The following is a 6,946-nucleotide window of genomic DNA, read 5'->3' as shown; positions in this document are numbered from 1 at the left end:
AAAGTTCAAATCCTCAAACACAAACACACCAGAGGAAGAAACAATCCATTCGAATGGCCCAGCCGATCGAGCCTACCGGCCGATCGAACAGGACTGTCCAATCGGATATACCAGCCGATCGAACAGACCGTTCGATCGAACCTGCCGTTCGATCGACCAGTCCATTTGATCCACCCACCCTTGTTTACATTTCCACGTTACTCATTGTTGTGCTATCGAACTATTCAGGCTAACCCTACTCTCAGCGCTCCCTTCAATCCATAATCAATCACTGTGAGTATACTCGATCCCTTTTTGCTTTTAGCACTTTTGGGTGTTACATACGTTACTTATCAAATCACAATCAAACACAAACTATTTGAACGCTAACCATTTGCATGTGCTACTTGACTCAATGAATGCTGTTTATTATGTTTACACGTGGAGTGCTATCTACCTGCCTTAGCAACATAGTACTATAGTTTGGACTCAGCACCCGTTCACACGGGGGTTGTTAAGGACAATTACTTGCATGGATTACGGTGGTAATCATGTATTGCGAACCGTCTCGGACGGTCAACCCGCAGTCGTTGGTATCGATGGTCCCATGTCGATAATTAACATGCATCGTTTTCCTCTGTGTACGTGCCTGGTTATGCGTAAACTATTCGAACTCTATATGCTATTATCAAACTTGTATGCTCACCTTTACATTATATGTATTGACTTTATTTTAACGTATGTGACAGGTGCTTAAGTTGCTAGGATGCTTAGGCGCGTGGTGATGAAATCGAGGCTAGGGAGTCTAGAAATAATAAACAATTGTCTGTAATAATAATTGAATCTGAGTTGTCGGAACGAAATTATTTGCCTAGTTGCTTTCTATGATAACTTGTTATTTATTTGGGGTACGGTATGGGACGTATCATTTAAACTGAATTTATATAATTGTTGTTGTGGAAACTTCTGGACAATCTGTTTCGCTCAGTGTCGCGCCCCGATGATTCCGCCATCGGTTGGGGTGTGACAGATTGGTATCAGAGCCATAACTATAGGGAATTAGGTTAGACACGACCTAGTCCGGGTCGCTGTCTTAGAGACCTAGACTATAGTTAGGACCCAACAGACCCAGTTTATATGCTTATTCTGCAATCCTTCACTATCACTGCATTCGGATTTTCAATTAAAGTCAGAAGATTCAGTCAGGAATAGGTGTGAAAACCGCAAACTCCCGACTAAATTGACTGACTTATAACGATTTTATCCATTTACTCATGCTTAACCTAATAATTTCCAATTACATATAAGGAGGATTATACCAAATCAGGAGTGAAACCCTCATTTTGAAGAAATTCTCCTTAAAATTTTCTTAAAACAAGGAAGGAATTGCTAAGCCAAGGGGTGAAACCCTGACCTTGGCAGTTTGTTCTGGACTTTATTTATCTCACCAAGGCATTCGACGGACTCCAACGACCTGAACTCACAAAGTATGACCTAGGGAACGCGTGTGGAATGCCCAAGAATCGAGGCAAAAACACAACCACTAGAGTCAAAAGTGATGACAAGTTTACTGTGAATAGTCGAGTTTCCTTGGGTAGTCGATGTCTAGTAGCCGCAGACGATCTACCTCTTGATTTTATGTGTTCCGATTCTGAGAACCGCAACCGCGTACTCTGATGACTCGTTGATTTTATGTGTTTATGTGTGCTTTCTCTGTTTTGTGTTTAATCGACACACATGAATCGTACTGTTATTCTATCCCTAATCGATCTCCAGTTGCTGCCAATCCAGATGATATTGTGCTATACGACCAAGTTAGGCTAATCCGATGCTATTCGATATACTATACGAACGACACACGAGCTTTGAATGATAGGATCTTGAGGCAGTCAGAATGCTATATGTGCTTATAGGGAAATTGCGTGACATTACTTGCTTCTGTGATTAAATGGTTACGTGCTTTCGTGTTTATGTGACTCTATGCTTATGTGCTTCTATGCTTACGTGCATCTGTGGTTTTGTGCATATGTGTTTAGGTGATATGTGTTTCGACGTGATTCTAAGCTTTAGATAATAGTAGACGTGTGAGGTGAGATTCGATTCTGTTGTGTCTGAGACCTACGACGATGTCTATTGCAGACCATGTCGTCATCCGGACACCGAACCTCACTGACTCGTCAAGAAAAGAGAGACCGACGCCTCGCCGCTATCATCTCCAAGCAAGTGGCGAAAGCCGTGAGTGAGGTGTATGAAAATGCCAGCAAAACGTCTGAAGAATCCCGAGCTGAAAACCCTAAGGATTCAAGCAAGGCTGCTTTCAGCTTCAAGCAGTTCAAAGCATGCGGACCAAAAGAGTTCACTGGCGAAGATGGTCCTACGGCCATGTTTCACTGTTTCGACTCAGTCGAAGTCACTCTGCGCCAGAGCGGATGTCCTAAACATCTCCGCACTCTTAATGCTACAGGCGTCTTCCAGTCCCGTGCTCTAGACTGGTGGACGGCCTAACAAAACAAGCGCGGAAATGATGCAGCTTACGAGCTAACATGGGAGGAGTTGAAGGCAATTATGATCGACGAATTCTGCCCTCCTCATGAACGCCAAAAGCTGGAGGACGAGTTCTGGGGAATCAAGCAGAAGGATGGAGACAACGCTGCTCTCACTGCCCGCTTCAAGCAGCTTAGCATCATCTGTCCTGATCAAGTCAAGACCTCAGACCAAGCTATCAAGAAGTACATTCGAGCCCTGCCCGATCGCATAACCGACTTTGTTCACGCCGCCAAGCCAGCAACGATCGAAGAAACCTACCTGCTAGCCGCTGAGATTAATGACAAGCGGGTAAAGTCTGGTTTCTGGGATAAGCAAACCAAGTCTCTGCACCAAGCCACTGCAGCACCCACCGACTCATCTACTCAATCCTCCAAGTCATCAAGAAGGAAGAAGAAGAACAACAACAGCTCCAGCAACAAGAGCTGTGCTGTCGTGACAAACGCCACTCCTCTACAAGCTGTACCAGTTCAACAGCAGCAGCACCAGCGCTCAGCCCCAGTGATCAATGCACCGCCAGCAAAGCGTGCATACACAGGCCCGCACCCACTCTGCCCGACATGTTCGTATCATCATCCAGTGGGTCTAGCTTGTCGTTTTTGCGCTCACTGCAACCTGTAGGGTCATTTCACTGCGAACTGTCACTATGGTCCCCGTCAAGCCCTAGCTCAAGCCACTGTCAACCAAGCTCTACTCCCTGCCCCTCAAGGTCAACAAGCAGCTCAAGCACCAGCAGCCAATGCTCGAGTCTGCTTTGCATGTGGTGACCCTAACCACTTTGCAAACAGGTACCCGAACAGGGTGGTTAAACAAGAGCCCCAGCAGCAACAACCACAACAGCAGCCTCAGCAACAGCAGCAAGCAGCCCATGTCCGAACCTTCAACATCAATGCCCGCCAGGCTCAGGCGGATATCAACGTGGTTAATGGTACGTTCCTTGTGAATGGTATTTATGCATCATGTTTGTTTGATATTGGAGCCTATAACTGCTTTGTGTCGTTTGAATTCGAGAAGCTCCTTAGTCGTAAGCGCTCTTATCTGTCCTCGTCATTCGAAGTCGAAGTCGCTACGGGAAGAACTATTGCCGTTAATTCAGTACTCCGTGATTGTACTCTCGAACTCAACAATCACATCTTCCCAATCGACCTTATTCCGATGCAACTAGGAAGTTTTGACGTCATAATAGGCATGGACTTTCTTCGTGAAAACCATGCTGAAGTTGTGTGCTTCGAAAAGATGATTCGATTCTCGCTCGCGAATGGTGATTTATTGTGTGTGTACGGTGAAACAGCGTCGAAGGGTCTCAAGCTTATGTCCTGTATTCAAGCCAGCAAGTATCTCCGCAAGGAATACCGAGCCTTCTTGGCCAACATTGTAGTAGCGGAGAAGGAAAAGAAAAAGAAAGTTGAAGTCAAGGACGTTCCAGTGGTTCGTGAATTTCCTCAGGTGTTCCCTGACGATCTTCCCGGACTACCACCGAGTCGTGATATCGACTTTCGTATCGACCTCATTCCTGGAGCTAACCCCGTTGCCAAAGCCCCTTACCGACTCGCACCATCCAAAATGAGGGAACTCTCGAATCAACTCCAGGAATTACTCGAAAAAGGCTTTATTCGCCCAAGCACCTCTCCTTGGGGCGCGCCAGTCCTTTTTGTCAAAAAGAAGGATGGATCGTTCCGGATGTGCATCGACTATCGGGAATTGAACAAGCTAACCATCAAGAATCGATACCCCTTGCCCCGAATCGATGATTTGTTTGATCAGTTACAAGGTGCATCATGTTTCTCTAAGATCGACCTGCGTTCAGGATATCATCAGCTACGGATTCAAGAGGAAGACATTCCTAAAACCGCCTTTCGAACCCGTTATGGCCATTACGAATTTGTTGTTATGCCCTTTGGTCTAACCAACGCACCCGCGGTTTTCATGGACCTGATGAATCGTGTGTGTAATACCTTAACCGTTTTGTCATCGTATTCATCGACGATGTCTTGATTTATTCCAAAACGAAAGCCGAACACGCGCAACATCTACGTTTGGTTCTCGAGTTACTCCAGGGGAACCAACTGTACGCCAAATTCTCCAAGTGCGAGTTCTGGTTGGAGGAAGTTCAATTTATGGGTCACATCGTGAATAGTCAGGGTATCCGTGTCGATCCTGCGAAGATTGAAGCTGTCAAAAGCTGGATTACGCCTAAGAACCCGTCAGAAGTTCGTTCTTTTCTCGGACTAGCGGGCTATTATCGACGATTCATTGAAGGACGCTGTGCCGCTTACCGCTCTTACTCATAAGGACAAGCCTTTTGTGTGGGGAAACGCACAAGAGACTGCCTTTCAAACCCTCAAGCACATGCTGTGCAACGCTCCAATTCTTACGCTGCCCGACGGAAGCGACAACTTCATTGTCTACTGTGATGCTTCTAACCTTGGTCTCGGCTGTGTTCTCATGCAGCGAGACAAGGTTATAGCCTACGCATCTCGTCAGCTCAAGATCCACTAGAAGAACTATACAACCCATGACCTCGAGCTAGGCGCGGTTGTCTTTGCATTGAAGATTTGGCGACACTACCTGTATGGCACTAGGTGTACAATCTACACTGATCACAGGAGTTTACAACACATCTTTAATCAGAGAGAGCTTAATATGCGTCAACGCCGATGGGTAGAACTTCTCAACGACTACGACTGTGAGATTCGTTATCACCCAGGCAAGGAGAATGTGGTTGCCGACGCGCTCAGCAGAAAGAGTTACGTACTCAGTACCCGAAACATCCAAGCCCAGCACAACCTCGAAACCCTTATCCGCGAAGCTCAACATGCTTGCTTCAACGAGCGTACATTGAAGAAAGAGAGGATCTATCACGATGGAGCTCAGTTAGTAAGCAAATCCGATGGGATATTCTATTATCTGGATCGAATTTGGATCCCTAAGCGGACCGATCTGCGAAAGATCATCATGAACGAAGCCCACAAGTCCCGGTATTCTATTCATCCCCGCGCTGACAAGATGTACCAGGACCTTCGCTATAAGTACTGGTGGCTGGGTATGAAACGGGATATCGCTCTGTACGTTGGAAGCTGTTTAACATGCGCAAGAATCAAGGCTGAACATCAAAGACCTTCTGGCTTACTCGAACAACCGCCAATACCTATATGGAAGTGGGAGAGCATAGCTATGGATTTCATAACGAAACTCCCGCCCACGCCATCAGGTCACGACAGTATTTGGGTTATAGTTGATCGTCTAACGAAATCAGCCCACTTTTTGCCAATACGGGAAGACTACAAGGTGGAGCGACTAGCTCAAATCTACACCGACGAGATTATCCGTAATCATGGTACGCCTTGTGACATCATTTCAGATCGTGACGCTCGGTTCACTTTGCGATTGTGGGAAACGTTTCAAGCGGCCCTTGGTACGTCGCTTAATCTGAGTACTGCATTCAATCCTCAAACCGACGGACAGACTGAAAGAACGATCCGTACTCTTGAAGACATGCTCCGAGCGTGTGTCATAGATTTTGGCGGTAGTTGGAACAAACACCTGCCATTGGTGGACTTCTCATACAATAATAGCTATCATGCCAGCATTCAAATGGCACCTTTCGAGGCTTTGTATGATAGGAGATGTCGATCGCCTATTGTGTGGCACGAGATCGGTCACTCGCAACTAACCGGTCCCGAGATTCTACAAGAAACGACTGACAAAATCCACCAGATTCGAGACAATTTGGTAAAAGCTCGGAACAGACAGAAAAGTTACGCCGATAGAAGATGCAAGCCCCTTGAATTTGAAGTTGGTGACTACGTACTCCTAAAGGTATCACCTTGGAAGGGTGTAGTCCGATTCGGCAAGAAAGGGAAACTAGCGCCTCAATATGTTGGACCTTTTAGGATTCTGGAAAGGATCGGAAAAGTCGCCTACAGACTCGAATTACCGGAGGAACTCAGTAACGTCCACCCGACTTTCCACGTCTCTAACCTCTGAAAATGCCTTGCTGATCATGATCTAATCGTACCACTAGACGATCTTCCGGTCAACGAAACATTACAATTCGTGGAAAAGCCTGTCGAAATCATGGATTGCCAAACCAAGCAACTCAGGCGCTCACGCATCCCTATCATGAAAGTCCGATGGGAAGGCAAGCGAGGCGCGGAGTTCACTTGGGAACTCGAAAGCGACATGAAGGCCAAGTACCCGCAGTTGTTTAAATAAATAGATCTGAAGCATCAAATTGGTAAATCACGGCGTTGTGTAGACTTCGAGCCTAATTTCGGGACGAAATTCCCTAAACAAGGGGAGGCTGTAGCACCCCGTGTTTTCGAATGTCAAAGTCAAAGTCAAAGTCCAAGTCAACTTTGACTTTCCTTGACTGTAGATAGTCTATTTTATGTTTTAGTTGTATTATGTGGAGTAAGTGTTG

This window comes from Helianthus annuus, chromosome 15 (assembly GCF_002127325.2).
Source record: "Helianthus annuus cultivar XRQ/B chromosome 15, HanXRQr2.0-SUNRISE, whole genome shotgun sequence".
Lineage (NCBI taxonomy): Eukaryota > Viridiplantae > Streptophyta > Magnoliopsida > Asterales > Asteraceae > Helianthus > Helianthus annuus.
The sequence above is the reverse complement of the archived record's forward strand: the minus strand, read 5'-3'. Positions refer to the sequence as shown.